Here is a 16,580-nt window from a genome sequence, read left to right as displayed (position 1 = left end):
TAAACTGTTTTCCATTAGAAAACAAGGGAAGCATATTTCCCTTAATAAAGTTCTTCTTTTATATGCCTAATGCAACCAAATACTCAGAACTTCCAAAATCATTCAGTTATTAAAGAGAAGGTATCGTTTAAGTGAAATACTACGTAAGAAACAGAACAAAAAGCGTCTAATATATAGAAAATAAATTATTCATCAATCTATAACACAAACCTCCTATCTCACAAAAATAACAGGATTTTTGGGGCACAAAACCAAATCAAAGTTCCTGGTAAGAAAGGTTTGATTGCTACTGCCAGTAATATTTTTCTTCATTAAGTGATCTTTAATGTCCCTTTAAATCCAGTGACTTTCCTCTGGCTATCTTGAGAATATCTGATAGGAGAGAATCTAACTTCCAAAAACAAACGTATGTGAAAACCACAAGTACAAACACATGATTGGGCAATTCTAGCTCACAATGTAAAGGATGGTTCAAAATACTCACATTTCAGAAATGCTTAGTTCTTCTGCTTCTTCTTCAGCAATTTCATCATCTTGTTTGAACCCAGCTTATCATCACGATCACTTGCTATGTCTTCATCACTTTCAACTGGACCAAAAAAATCTTTGTACTTCACATTTCTGGAACTTTTACCTGACTAAAATAAAAAGATTTTAAAACTATTAATTAGGAATAGAAAAATACATCATTAACACATGCATATATATTTGTATGTATACTGTATGTCTGCATTACTAACTTAGTAACACTACAAGTCAAAAATAGTTACTAGGTGAAATTGGCAACTAAAAACACTACCATAAAACTATTATAAGAACAACTGTAACATAAACTGAATGGAAGTACAGATTCATTTATAACCGATAAGATAGAGCATAATATTTCTTAGCTCTAAATCTTCTAACTACATCTCTCCTAGAAAAACAGAACAAAAGCTAATTTGAAGAGGAGGAAAGTGCTCTCTCCTCTCTCAAAACTTTACCTTAAGTTTTTTTACTTCCAAACAGTCCCCTTCATCTTCATCAGAATCAATATCTTCAAAAAAAAAATCAGTATCTTCCACCTCATCATCATTATCATCTTTTCGTTCCTCTTCTTTTTCTCTGTTTTCTAAATAGGCCTCCATTTCAGAGAGCTGGGAGAATTTCTCGTCTACTGTGGACTTTTCTCTTGGTTTTCCATGTCCTTTGTTTTGCACCTTGCTCTGCTGTTCCAATTTGCTGATATCAAAGTCAAGGTCAGAATCCACATCACTGAAAACTGGGCTTTTCCTCAGTTCAAATTTGCTTGAGTTTTCAGCTTTCTTACCCACTTCAGGATTCTCACCACCCATATCTGACACTTCCTCTTTCTCCTCTAAATCTTCTAGGTCCTCCTGGCCACCCGCCTCTGTCTCTGAACCAGCCTCTTCACGCTCCTGTTCTTCACTCTCTGGGAGTGAAGACTGATATCTTCATCTCTGTTTCACTAACTGCATTTTGGAAGCATTGTAAAATTGGTTCATTTTGCAATTCCAGTTGTTGCAAAGTCTGCTCATCATCAAAACTTTCTATCACAAGTTTTTATAAAGGGCTTCCATGGATCCCACTATTCTCTAATATTTTATTAAAGTCATAAAGTACTTTTGTTAAAGAAGTGAACTTTGATGCCAGTCCATCTTGAATCCTATTGGGAGGAATTAAATGAGATTTAGAATTATAGGTAATAATTTCACAGCCCTCTTAATTAAAAGAAAAATAAAAACTCCAACTCTTCTGTAAAATCAAATTTGAATGAAGTGTAAGTATAGATGCTGGCCCCAACACATAAGCTGATGAGACACAATGATATATAAAACCCGTCAACCAAGGATGTGTGAATCAGCTGTATAGATTTTAGGCAGGAAAAGCATTATAAATCGACTTGCTTGGAGATATATAGTGAATTAGCCTTAAATTATCAACTCTGCTACATTATACATCACTCCATTCATTCATTCATTCCCTTATTTCTTCAGTGATCAACATTTGCTCTGGCTACAGTGGTCAAGGAAAACCTCTCTTAGATGTGACATCTCAGATGAAACCTACAGATAAGGATAGTCTTATACAGATTGGGTAACATGTATTCTAGGCAGAAGAAACAGCAAGAACAAATTCTTTAAGATGCAATTGAGTTTGGTAAGCCAAAGGAATAAAAAAATGAGCATGGCTAGAGTGTGATGGAGGCAGAAGGCGAAGCTGGAGAGACTGAAGGGAGCCAAATTCTGCAGGGCTCAGGGTAAGAGTTTGCCATTTTAAGTGTAATAAGAAAACATGAGAAGATTTTAAGCAGAAGGACGAAATGATGATTTACACGAAGGAAGAGGAAAGGGAGGAAGGAGGAGGAGGAAAGTAGAGTAAATAGAAGGTTGATGCAGCATTCCAGGAAAAGGATGATGGTGATTTAAGCTGGAGTTAGAGCAGTGAATATGCTGAGTACTGTTTGGAGGTAGAACTGACAGGATTGCTAAGGAATTAGATACAGAATAAGAGAAAAATGAAGACATCAAAATAGCCTGGTTTTATGTTGAGCAACTGGAAAGACAGAACTGCCATTTACTGCGATAGGCAAGGCTTGAGTGGTGGAGCATGGGGAAAGGACTTCAGGGGATGGCAGAGTACAGGTGGGTAGAACCAACATTCTACTCTATTTTGGACACTGAATTTGCGATGCTGAGGGTACCAAAATTTAAAAAATTGTTAAAAGCCTTACAGTGCGGATATCCCAGTTGTGTGCTACTGAATTCCAACTAAGCTCAGTCTGTAGTTGCTGTGAGCCAGGGACTCAAGGGAGAGGTTGGAGTTAAATGAGTCATAATGTTATGGATCATATTTGAAGTTCTTCAACAAAGTACGCATAAAACGCTTGTGCTGGGAAGAGACATGAAAGTTCTAATTTTCAAGAAGCTTAGTTGGGGTGGACAGACAAGTGACAAGTTTGTACTTTCAATAAAGTAAGATGACAGGTAAACACTGAGTGCTTTAGGAGCACATAGGCGGAAGGAGAAACCAACACAGTTTGTGTGTAGGGGGATGGGGGCAGTAATAAGCCTCAAGGGGAGCTTCTAGGCGTTAATAACTGAGGTTAGGTTCATTTTAATAACATTCAACTGAGAGAGCCATACTGTAAAAATTTTTAACCATTTTGAAAATTTTGATAGCCTAGGAAAGTATAAACTCCGAAATGTGGGGAAAAGTGGTTTACATTTCCCCTTACCTTCCCTCAGCTCCACAGTTTGCCAGGGGTCTGCAACTCGCCTTCACGTGCGACCCCAGTCCCACCCGAGCTCGGGATCTGCGCACTTATGTGAGGATGCACTGGTGCCAGCCGGTGGCTTTGCCGACCTCTTTGAGACACCCTCCAGGATCTGTCAGCGCCAGGCCTGCGGGGCCATGGCTGTCTGCTACTCCGGACACAAGCTGCAAGCAAGACAAGAGAGCCACTAGGAAACGCACAGCAAGGATGCGCCTAGCGCAACTTGGAGCTCAGAGTGGAAAGTTCTAGGGCTCGCAGGTTCCGGACTCACCCCCAGCGGGAGCCAACGGCAGCGCAAGCGCCTTCGCGTGTGCAGGGGGGCGGGAAACAAAAATTGCCACTGGTCAACCTACGCGCCTTTGAACTGTCCCCAAACTTCGTTTTGTACTTTTCAGGGGCCCACAGGTGATGGCGCCTCCTAGCTTTAATTTGTGCTTTAGGTAAAGTGGGTGTGTTATATGCAGTAGGAAATCAGCGGCCTTCGCCACGCCCCCTGCCGGGTGGGGTTGCCCCGCCCCGCCCCGCCCCGCCCCGCCCTCCACGGCGCAGCTGGCTGGGTCAGCCGCTACTGTGGACGCAGTGGAGATGGCGGGCGTGCTGAAGCCTGCGGCCGTCAACGCCTTAGGTGAATACTGGGCGCCAGTGAAGGTCGCTGTGAGTCGGGCATGTGGGAACGGAGGCCAGGGGGAGAAGGAGGCCTCAAGGTGGTCAAAGCACCTTGATGATGCATTCTGTCCCCCGGGGCGCGTTCCACGGCTGCTGCCGGCACCTAGGCAGAGGGTACCTTCCAGAAACACCTCAGCTTAGCTCGGGGATGGCCTTGTGCGTGGGTCCCACTGCCACTTGGGAGCTGTGCGCCCTGGGCGCTGCACCTTCCAGTATGTGGGCGGGAGAGGCGAGGGATCTTGCCCAGCGGGTCTGGCAGGGCAGGGACGGAAGTAAATGGAAGCCGGTAGGTAAGTGTTATTTTACCGGGCACCCATAAAGAGTTTGGGGAGAAACCAGAAAGGAGAGCAAGTCTTGTTAAAAAAAAAAAAAAAAAATTCAGCTGAACTGCAAGCATGACCAGCATTCTGTTGGGAACACTCAAAGGTCAGTGTTGTGAGGAATACAGAAGGAGTTACTTTTCCACGTGCCCTAGTAAGTTTATCATCGCGTGCATAAATGGAAAGATAAAGCATGTGGATTTAGAAACTTCCTTGATTTCTCTCTTCCTTCATTTTTTTAATTGTCTAGATAAAATAAGTTATGACAGAAACTCGAGTTTTCTGTCTCTTTCTTTTTATCCTTTTTTTTCCTCTTTCTCCTTTTATGAGAGGCAAGTGTTTCCCTTAATCTGAGATTACGCGCCAAGTGTTAAAGGCCCAGAGTTACTCCGGGACATTCGTGATAAATCCTTCTAGCACCAGAGCCCACATTCTTAACCATGAGGCATACTCACTTCTTAGGTGATACACGAAATCGGAAGGTGAAAATATAAATAAAAAAATGAATGTTCGGGAAAAGGTATTCTTATATCTGTATTTTTAGAACTGCACACTTTAATGATTGACGGTTTGGGAAGAGTATGACTTCCAACAGGCCATATACTTACTGCAAGGACTGAATGCAGATAAAGATGCATTTTTGTTTTGTTACTTACACTTCTTGGCATAAAGTAAAGGAAAAATGAAAATAGTGTATTCCAAAAACTGGTTTTGATTTTTCCTATTAAGATACTTGAAACTTCATGGCTCCATTTGTGTGTGTGTGGTTGAATATACGTAAAGTAAAATTTAGCATTTTAACATTTTTGAGTGTATAATTCAGTGGTTTTAACTACACTCACTTTGTTGTGCAACAGTCACCACCACCCCTCTCCTGAGCTTTTTCATCTCACCAAAACTGAAACTGTTCCCATTACACAACACCTGCCCACTCTCCTCTGACCTAGCTCTTGGCAACCACTGTTCTACCTTCTCTGTGAATCTGACTACTCTAGGTGCCTCATATAATGTGGAATCACATACTGTTTTTCTTTTCTGTGTTTGGCTTGTTTCACTTAGCATAATGCCCTCAAGTTTCATCCATATTGTAGCTTGTATCAGAATTTACTCTTTTTTTTTTTCTTTTTTTGAGAATGAGTTTCACTTTTGTTGCCCAGGGTGGAGTGCACCATCCCGGCTCAACACAAACTCTGCCTCCCCGGTTCAAGCAAGTCTCCTGCCTCAGCCTCCCAAGTAGCTGGGATTACAGGCATGCACCAGCACACCTGGCTAATTTTGTATTTTTTGTGGAGACCGGGTTTCTCCATGTTGGTCAGGCTGGTCTTAAACTCCCGACCTCAGGTGATCCACCTGCCTCAGCCTCCCAAGTTGCTGGGATTAGCAACCACACCCCGCCTACACTCCTTTTTTATTAACACTTCTGTTCTTAAGTATCTTATGCATTTATTCACATATGGTTGTACACTGTATTTTATTCATGCAAAGCAACCTTTATTGGAATAATTGGAAAATCACAAATTATACATTACAGTATTCAAAATAATGCAATTCTGCTGCACCATTCTGAAATGGGAGGCAGAGAGACCTAAAACTGAAGAGTTGCGAATTTCTACCAATTGAGGGCCAACCTGAAATAAAAATATCTTTAAAAAGTTAGCCTGATTGTCGGTAATCATTTCATAATTTATACATATATTAAAGCATACATTGCATACGTTGTATTCATTGAAGATACATAATTTCTATGAGTCCTCATACCTCAAGCTGGAAAAATGTTACTACAAGTCAAAGGAGAAAATATGATAATTAAGAGTTCAGTTCACAACAAACTTTTCAGAACACATTTTTATCAGATATAAAGCTCTGTTTCATTTTAACTCCTTTATTCAGGGTTCTCTACCCAGTTTGCTTGGTCTACACAGTTTCACCTTTGGATTTTTATTGTTGGATCATCTCTTCTTTTTTTCTTTCTTTCTTTTTTTTTTTGAGATAAAATTTACATGATAAAATTAACCCTTTAAAAATGTACAATTTAACAGCAATGATCACATTCACTGGGTTCATGCGACCATCACCTTTGTCTATTTCAAAACATTTTCACTGGCCAAGTGCAGTGGCTCACACCTCTGGTCCCAGCACTTTGGGAGGCAAAGGTAGGAGGATTGCTTGAGGCCAGGGGTTCAAGACAAGACCAACACGGCGAAACCTCGACTCTAAAAAAAATACAAAAATTAGCCAGGCATGGTGGTACATGCTTATAGTTCCAGCTACTCAGGAGGCTGAGGTGAGAGGATCACCTGAACCTAGGAGGTCACGGTTGCAGTGAGCCATCATCGTGCCACTGCACTACAGCCTGGGCGACAGAGCAAGACTCCGTCTAAAAAAAAAAAAAGAAAAAAAGGTGTGTTTTGTGTGATCTTTTCTCTTGAAGACCAGGAATAGTTTATCTTTAAATGTCCCATTTTACTTCATGTGCCCTTAACTACACAATTGTAACTTACTCTTCATCTTTTTTTTTTTTTATCCTAGTACGTGGATAGTTATGTTGATATATTTGTTTTTAGCCATAGCAAGTTTTGATGTGCATTCTTGTCAATATTGTTTGGTTCAAAAATCTATAAAGGCTAATGATTTTACTAGCTTATGACTTAAAGTTTACTGTTTCAGGAGAATTTTCCCAAATACTCAGTTGACTCAAGTTTATTTCAGCATAAATTTCTTGCAACATACTTTTAAATATTATCTCTTATTAGTTTATGCCATTGTTGTATTACTTTTATCCTGGGACTCCAATTTTGTGAATAGTGCCTTTGCTTAACTTTGATTTCTAACACTTTTCTGTGACCTCTTTTTTCCTTATGTCATTTTCATTCTCTCGGTTGGTTTTCTACCTTTCTTCAATGCTAGTCGTTATTTTTTCATTTGAGTCTATTCTCTTTTGTGACCTCGTGGTTCTCTTTTTCTTTAGAAGGTAACTTTTTCTTCCTTTCTTTCATTTCTCTTCCAGCTTTAATTAACTATGTTTTCATTTCCTTATGTTTTTGCCCATTTTTGTTCTTATTTTTTAGATATCAGGTCATGACAGTACTTATCAGTTCAACTACACCAAGGTTTCTGAAGACAATGGTGTCTCCACCCAAGCAGGTTGTAAATAAATTCCAGATAGAATCTGGCATCACCCTGGAGGAATTCTAACTTCACACTGTTGAGTGTCAAGTCAACACAACATCACAAATTTACCAAGATGGCTTCAGAGTAAACCAGCTTTACACAGCACATTTGAAAAAAAAAAGACACATTTATTCAGAGTCATGATCAGACTATTACATTTAGCAATCAACAGCATGAGTGCAAAAAAAAATCTACATTAAAACCCTTCGTTGGAATGTTTTATACTTTCCACATAATAGAAACTAAAATAACCTGTTTTACAGTAAGTTGAAAATAGAGTCCTCCAGTTTTTTGCCCATACACATGAGTATTTGTCTAAAACATGTTTTAATATATCTTAACATGGACATAAAACATGTCTTAACATGGACAGCTTAACCTAAAATCCTGAGTCAAAAGGTGAAAGTTACAGAAGACTCTTGGAGGGAAACATGCAAAAATAGGTACAAAATGCCTTTTAACGTAGGTCAGTGGGGAAAACAAGGGCTTAGGTAACAGGGCAGCTAATGGGCCTAGTGGATTAAAATGTTCACTTTATTCCTGAAACCCAGACTGGCTGCTGTAAGTTGATCTGGTGCCTTGGTCATTCGAGGCTTCTTTCTTCTATGTCAGCTCTGTCTTCTCTATGCTTCCTCTGGAGGAGGAAGCCTTGACACAATTACACATGGATTGTGTTTTTTTTTTTTTAACTTCTGAAATTCTATCTTAATTACTCAGCTGATTTGTGCTTGTTTTTAGAAAAGGGAAAATGGATTAGCATCTGATAAGCATCTACTGTTAGGTACTTCTAGAGACTTTATTACTTCCTGTATTTATGTCTTAGGGGAACTGTAAAAGTAGTTAATTATTTCTGTTTTGAAGGTGAGGGAAAATTTAGAGATATTAAGTGCTCATGGTCACAAGATGTTAAGTTGTAATTAATAAGTAATTTGTGGGAAAATATTTTGAAGATATTTAAATTTCTTTTTATCAAAATTTTAACCACTACCTGTAGCATTCCGATATAATGATTCCTGTATAAGCCAGTTATTACAATGAAGACTGAAAAATGGTGACTTTTAAAATATTATTCTTTCTGCATTTGTAATTATTTCTTCTATGAGTAACAACTTTCCCTTCTACTTCATTTATTTATTTTTTATATCGGTAGGCACTCATGGATCTTTATTTTATTCAATAGGTTATGACACGTTACTATTATTACTGATTTTGATGCTGAAATTACCCAGATTTCTTCCATGGGAGTCCATTCAAATTGGCTTCTGTATCCTTTTGACATATACCTATCATTTTTATTGTTTCCTTATTTTATTTTATTTTATTTTTTTGCACATCGAGATATTTTAGGCTTATTTTGTTCTTTCCCTATCCCAGCCCTGGAATCTGCCATTTCTCCAAAGAGCTTTGATTCCTTTTTGTGGTGAATGGAATTGTTGAAACCAAATCTGGGTGCTAGATGTACACATTGCTACTATGGTATCATTGCTTATAGACTCTCCCAGGGGCAAATCTGTATAAACATGCATACACACATACATACGTATACACACATATCTATGTCTGTCTATAAAAAACATTAATTCATACTGAGACTAGTCTACTACCATGGAGCTCATTCCTCTCTTTCCTGGCTGCATGTCTTAGTCCTTTCTTCAAAATGGAGAACCTGGCTCCCATTATCCTAAATATATTTACTCATTTGCTCAATCGTAGAATCCTAGTTTTTCTTTTAACCCATATGCCTGGCCTATGGAAAGCAAACCTACTAACTATAATTTAGTATTTGTGTATGATTCTTATCATCTTTTTTTTTTTTTTTTTGAGACGGAGTCTTGCTCTGTCACCCAGGCTGGAGTGCAGTGGCTTGGTCTTGGCTCACTGCAAGCTCCGCCTCCCGGGTTCACACCATTCTCCTGCCTCAGCCTCCTGAGTAGCTGGGACTACAGGCGCCCAGGACCGTGCCGGCTAATTTTTTTTTTTTTTTTTGTATTTTTGTAGAGACGGGGTTTCACCGTGTTAGCCAGGATGGTCTCGATCTCCTGACCTCGTGATCCACCCGCCTCGGCCTCCCAAAGTGCTGGGATTACAGGCGTGAGTCACTGTACCTGGCCTGTAATATACTTTTGTTCATATTCTGGTTATGGGCTGGATTGTATCACCCCAAAATTCATATGTTGAAGCCCTAAACGCTAGTACCTCAAAATCTGACTGTGTTTGGAGATAGGGTTTTTAATGAGGTAAGTAAATTAAAAGGAGACTGGTAGGGTGGGCCCTAATCCAGTCTGACTGGTATCCTTATAAGAGGAAATTTGGACTCAGACACCCACAGAGGGAAGACCATCTGCAAGCCAAGGAGAGACCCCTCAGAAGAAACCAAGCCTGCCAACACCCTAGCTGGTACCGCCAGTTTCCAGAACTGTGACACAACTGGGTAACTGTTATTTAAGCTACCCAGGCTGTGGTGTTCTGTTATAGCAGAAACAGCCCAGCCTAACTAATACAATTCTATTTAGAAATGTCCCTCTGTTCTTCATGATTTTTTAAAATTATATGTGACATTAATAAGAATCCACAATTCAGAATTACACAAAAACAATTCGTATGGAATTATCATTCCCCCTTTCTCCTTCCATTTCTTCCTCATCCAATCCACTCCTATAGGTAGTCTCATTAGATTCAGTTTCATTTTTTAATTTTTCCTTGCAAAAATTAGCTAATACATGTAAATTTTGTTGATGCTTCGTTTCATACAAAAGGCAGCATCCTGTAATTTTTTTGCATTTTACTTATTTCACTTAACTATATCCTAGACATCACTGGGTATGAATTCTATGAAATTTTGCATATTCATTTTTATAGTATTATAGTATGCATTGAGAATGATATTAGTTTGCTAGGGCTGCCATAATTAAGTACCACAAACTGGTTTGCTTAGCAGAAATTTATTCTGTCATAATTCTGCAGCTGGAAGTCTGAGGCCAGGGTGTTAGGAGGGTTTGTTCCTTCTGAGGTCCTTCTGAGAGAATGTGTTCTGTGCCTCTGTCCTAGCTTATGGTGGTTTGCTGACAGTACTATTCTTTGGGTTGTAGACACATCACTCCAGTCTTTGCCTTTATCTTCACGTGACTTTTTTTTCTGTGTGCGTGGCTGTTCTGTGTCCAGTTTTCACCTTCTTAAAAAGATACCTGTCATATTGGATTAGGGCTCTCCCTGATCACTTCATCTTAACCATCTGCAAAGACCCTGTTTCCAAACAAGGTCACACGTACAGGTACTGGGTGTTAGGACTCTAACATCCTTTTGGAAGACATAGTCTACCCATAACAAGTATGTACCATACCTTATTCAACCATTCTATAGAAGAGCATTTAGCTTATTTTCAATATTCTGAAATTCTAGACACACTGCATGTTGTCCACATGTATTTTCATATTATTCGATGTGTGCCTTTCTGCTTCTGTACCTTTCAGAAGTGTGTTTAAGTTTTCATCACAAAGTTTTTGTGCATTTCTAATTAACCTTTTTCCTAAATTATTTTTTGCTACTGTAATGGGATTTTTGTAGTGTTATTTTTTCTAACTTATTACTTATATGTTTGAAGACTATTGATATTTGTTGGTTAACTTTTTATCATTTTACTTTACTGATTTTATTGTTTGAGCTACTTTTATCTTTTTATTGTTAGGGCTTCTAGATATGCTGTCACATCACTTGCAAAAAGGAACTGCTTTATGTTATATTTTTTCAATTCATATATGCCTCTGATTGATTTCTTGAATCTGAGTTTATTTCCATGTTGATCTTGTATGCTCATATTGCTGAAATCACTTATTAGTTGAAGGAATTATTTTGAAGATCCTTTGGGATTTTCCCCATAGTTCCTTACATTATTTCCAAATAGGGATAGTTTTACATCTTCCTTTATAATCTGTATGTTTTATTTCTTGACTTACCATGCTTGCTAGAAATTCCAGTACCATATTGAATAATAGTGGTGAAAAGTGGACATCCTTGTGTTTTCTTTATCTTAGGCGGAACACACACACTCTTTCTTTAAATATTATGTTACCTATAGATTTGGGGTAGATGTTCTTTATCAAGTTGTGGAAGTTCTACGCTGTTGATAATTTTCTGAGCATTTTTATCATGAATAAGTATTGAGTTTTATCGAACACCTTTTCTACATCAATGAGTATGATCATGTGATTTTCTTTTCTGACATGTTTTATGGTTAATTACATAGATTTTTTAAATATTGAACCAGCTTTGAATCTATGGAAGTCATCCCCTTTGGTCATGCCATTTGATTCTTTTATAAAATGTTGAACAACTGCTTGCATTTTGCTAAGAGATTTTGCATCTAAATATAAAGAGATATTGGTCTGTTGTTTTGTGTGGTTTTTTTGTTTTTGTTCTGGTCTTTGCTTCATTTTGGTATTAAGGTTACTGGTCTCATTAAATACATGGGAAGCAGTCTCCTTTTCTTTTTTTTTCTTTTTTTTTTTTTTTTTTGAGACGGAGTCTGGCCCTGTCGCCCAGGCTGGAGTGCGGTGGCCGGATCTCAGCTCACTGCAAGCTCCGCCTCCCGGGTTTAGGCCATTCTCCTGCCTCCGCCTCCTAAGTAGCTGGGACTACAGGCGCCCGCCTCGACGCCCGGCTAGTTTTTTGTATTCTTTAGTAGAGACGGGGTTTCACTGTATTAGCCAGGGTGGTCTCGATCTCCTGACCTTGTGATCCGCCCGTCTCGGCCTCCCAAAGTGCTGGGATTACAGGCTTGAGCCACCGCGCCCGGCCCAGTCTCCTTTTCTATTTCCAGGAAGGCGTTGTGTAGAATTGGTGTTAGTTCTTTTAGCATTTGGTAGAGATTGGCAGTAAATCTGTCTGTGACTGTAGATTTTCTTGTGGGAGTTTTTAAATTATGAATTTGACCTGCTTTTTTATTTTATTTTTTAATTTTTGAGATGGAGTCTCACTCGGTCACCCAGGCTGGAGTGCAGTGGCATGATCTCAGCTCACTGCAACCTCTGCCTCCCAGGTTCAAGCAATTCTCCTGCCTCAGCCTCCTCAGTAACTGGGACTACAGGCATGCGCCACCACACCTGGCTAATTTTTTTTATTTTTCGTAGAGATGGGGTTTCCCCATATTGGCCAGGTGGGTCAAGAACTCCTGACCTCAAGTGATCTGCCTGCCTCGGCCTCCTAGAGTGCTGCGATTATAGTCATGAGCCACTGCACCTGGCCTGTTGTGTTTTTTAGAAACAGGGGCTTGCTCTGTGGCCTAAGCTGCAGTGCAGTGATGTGATTATAGCTCACTGCAGCCTCAAACTCCTGGGCTCAAACAACCCTCCCACCTCAGCCTCTCAAAGTGCTGGGATTATAGGCATGAGCCACTGTGCCTGGCCTTGATTTTCTTAATAATTTTCTTAATAATTTCTTAATAATTATTTGAGTAGTGCTATTTAAATTGTTTATTTCCTAATCATAGATGTTTGTGGTTATTTGTGTTTTTTGAGAAATTAGCCCATTTCATCTTACTTGTCAGGTTTATTATATCTGGAGAATTATTCATAATATTTCCTTACTATAATTTTTATATCTTCAGGATCTGTGATTATATCCCCTGGTGCATTCCTAATGTTGGTGATTTGTGTCTTCTCTCTTATTATTTCTATTAGTCATATTAGAGGTTTATCAATTTTACTGGTCTTTTAAAAAATGCTTTTTTTTCATTTTCTCTATTTTCTGTTTTCAATTTCATGATCTCATTTGTATTATTTTTTGCTTGCTCTGGTGTTGCAGGAAGTCAGGGACCCCGAACGGAGGTACCGGCTGCAGCCACAGAAGAAGAACATAAATTGTGAAGATTTCATGGACATTTATTAGTTCCCCAAATTAATACTTTTATAATTTCTTATGCATGTCTTTACTGCAGTCTCTGAACACAAATTGTGAAGATTTCATGGACATTTATCACTTCTCCAATCAATGCTCTTATAATTTCCTATGCCTGTCTTTAATAATTTCCTGTGCCTGTCTTTACTTTAATCCATACTCTTAAAATTTCATATTCCTGTCTTTACTTTAATTTCCTATGCCTGTCATTACTTTAATCCCATCATCTTTGTAAGCTGAGGATGTATGTCGCCTCAGGACCCTGTGATGATTGCATTATGTGCACAGATTGTTTACAAAGCATGTGTGTTTGAACAATATGAAATCTGGGCACCTTGAAAAGAATAGGATAACAGTGATTTTCAGGGAACAAGGAAGATAACCATAAGGTCTAACTGCCTACAGGGCCAGGCAGAACAGAGTCATATTTCTCTTCTTACAGAAAGCAAATAGGAGAAATATCACTGAATTGTCTTCTCAGCAAGGAATAGCCCTGGGAAAGGAATGCGTTCCCAGGGGGAGATCTCTAAAATGGCTGCTCTGGGAGTGTCTGTCTTATGTGGTTAAAGATAAGAGATGAAATATGCCCTGGTCTCCTGCAGCTCCCTCAGCCTTGCTAGGATTAGGAAATTCCAGCCTGGTGAATTCTAGTCAGACTGGTTGTCTGCTCTAGAACCCTGTTTCCTTTTAAGATGTTTATCAAGACAATGCGTGCCCAGTGGGACATGGAACCTCATCAGTAATTCTAATTTCACCCTGGCCTTGTGATCTCGCTCTGCCCTTCTGCCCTTATAATCTTTTATTGCCCCTTGAAGCATGTGATATTTGTGACTTACTCCCTGTTCTTACCCTCCTCCCCTTTTGAAATTTCTAATGAAAACTTGCGGTTTTGTGGCTCAAGGGGCATCACAGAACCTGCCAATATGTGATGTCACCCCCAGAGGCCCAGATGTAAAATTTATCTCTTTGTACTCTTTCTCTTTATTTCTCAGACCAGCAGACACTTAGGGAAAATAGAAAAGAACCTACATTGAAATATTGGGGCTGGTACCCCAATACTTTGATTTTATTTTCTTTTGTTTTCTGTATGTGGAAGTTTCAAGTATTGATTTGAAATGTTTTCTAATATAAGCATTTAGTGCTATAAATTTCCCTCACAGCTCTTGTATACTGGTGTATCACACATTTTTATATGCTGTATTTTCATTTGGTTCTGGGTAGATATTTTTGTTATTCTTTTCTATTTCTCATGAGATTAGACTTTTTTGACCCACAGATTATTTAAAAGGGAGTTGTTTAGTTTCTAAGTGTTAGGAAATTTTTCTGTTACCTTTTTCCTATTGATTTCTAATTTGATCCTATTTTGGTTAGAAAGCATACTCTGTATGATTTCAGTTTTTTTAAAGTCACAAGACATAATCCCAAAAGTCCCTGTGGACCTCTCTCTTCTGTTTTTGTCTCCCTTCTCTCTGTTGGTCAGGGTAGTTTCTATTTTCAGGTTCACTGGTTCTCTCCTCACTCCTTTCCACTCTGTTGTAGAGCCTGTCTATTGAGCTATTTATTTCAATTCTTTCATTTTGTTTTGAAATTTTATTTGAGATGGAATCTTGCTCTGTTGCCCAGGCTGGAGTGCAGTGGCATGATCTCTGCTCACTGCAACCTCCACCTCCCAGGCTCAAGTGATTCTCCTGCCTCAGCCTCCCAAGCAGCTGGGATTGTAGGCACCTGCCACCACACCTGGCTAATTTTTATATTTTTAATAGAGACAAGGATTCATCATGTTGGCCAGGCTGGTCTCAAACTCCTGATCTCAGGTGATCTGCCCACCATGGCCTCTCAAAGTGCTGGGATTACAGGTGCAATTATTTCATGTTTTTATTATTTATTTATTTATTTATTTATTTATTTATTTATTTTTAGATGGAGTCTTGCACTGTTGCCCAGGCTGGAGTGCAATGGCGCAGTCTCGGCTCACTGCAAGCTCCACCTCCCAGGTTCACACCATTCTCCTTCCTCAGCCTCTTGAGCCACCAGGACTACAGGTGCCAGCCACCATGCCTGGCTAATTTTTTTGTACTTTTAGTATAGAAAGGGTTTCACCATGTTAGCCGGGATGGTCTGGATCTCCTGACCTTGTTATCCGCCTGCCTCAGCCTCCCAAAGTGCTGGGATTACAGGCGTGAGCCACCATGCCTGGCCTCATGTTTTTATTCTTAAAATTTTATTTGATTTTCATTGTCTTCTATTTTGCTTCTATTTTTCTACCTTTTCTTTTGATTCAAGCATTTATGTAATTGCTCACTGGGGCCTTTTCATGGGATGTGCTTTAAAATTCTCTTGTTAGAGAGCCCTGGGTGGTGGGGTGAGCGTGGAAGTCTGCCTCCCTGCCCCCACCTTAGCTGAAGGAGGTGGGGATGGAGCCACATTTTTTTTCCTGGGGTATTTTCCTAGAGTTGGGTGGTTACTGTCTAAAAGTTTTCTGGCTTGTTAGGCTGATCCTTTACTGGGGCTTTTTTTTTTTTTTTTTTTTTTTTTACCATTACCAGGTTGATTACCATTTCTAGGTTGATTCTTCTTCAGCTGCAACTATAGAATACATGAGATGACAAAACCACCCAAGTCCCAGGGGCCCTCGCCAGCCTGCCTTTCTCCACCTTTCATATTCATCTTATGTTTGTTTTTTGGTTTTTTTAATGTCAATTTTTTATTTTTATTTTTTTAATTATACATATGTTCTAGGGTACATGTGCACAACGTGCAGGATTGTTACATATGTATACATGTGCCATGTTGGTGTGCTGTACCCATTAACTCATCATTTACATTAGGTATATCTCCTAATGCTATCCCTCCCTCCTCCCCCCACCTCACAATAGGCCCTGGTGTGTGATGTTCCCCTTCGTGTGTCCAAGTGATCTCATTGTTCAATTCGTATCTGTAAGTGAGAACATGCGGTGTTTGGTTTTCTGTTCTTGCAATAGTTTGCTGAGAATGATGGTTTCCAGCTGCATCCATGTCCCTACAAAGGACACGAACTCATCCTTTTTTATGGCTGCATGGTATTCCATGGTCTATATATGCCACATTTTCTTAATCCAGCCTGTCATTGATGAACATTTGGGTTGATTCCAAGTCTTTGCTATTGTGAATAGTGCCGCAATAAGCATACGTGTGCATGTGTCTTTATAGCAGCATGACTTATAATCCTTTGGGTATATCCCCAGTAATGGGATGGCTGGGTCAAATGGTATTTC

The 16,580-nt window shown here is 39.4% G+C and overlaps 1 pseudogene across 1 annotated transcript; it reads right to left on the bottom strand.

Moving 5' to 3' along the window:
• Positions 1-293: 293 nt before the first annotated feature.
• Positions 294-1,662, bottom strand: MPHOSPH10P1 (U3 small nucleolar ribonucleoprotein protein MPP10; annotated as a pseudogene). The gene is made up of 2 exons (XR_014485090.1): positions 1,065-1,662; positions 294-638 (listed from the first exon to the last, which is right to left on the bottom strand). The product of XR_014485090.1 is annotated as a U3 small nucleolar ribonucleoprotein protein MPP10 (transcript).
• Between the last annotated feature and the right edge of the window lie 14,918 nt (positions 1,663-16,580).

This window comes from Rhinopithecus bieti, unplaced genomic scaffold (genome assembly GCF_001698545.2).
Source record: "Rhinopithecus bieti isolate Rb0 unplaced genomic scaffold, ASM169854v2 scaffold_8911, whole genome shotgun sequence".
NCBI lineage: Eukaryota > Metazoa > Chordata > Mammalia > Primates > Cercopithecidae > Rhinopithecus > Rhinopithecus bieti.
Note: the sequence above shows the minus strand (reverse complement) of the source record. Positions and strands in the feature narration are given on the sequence as shown.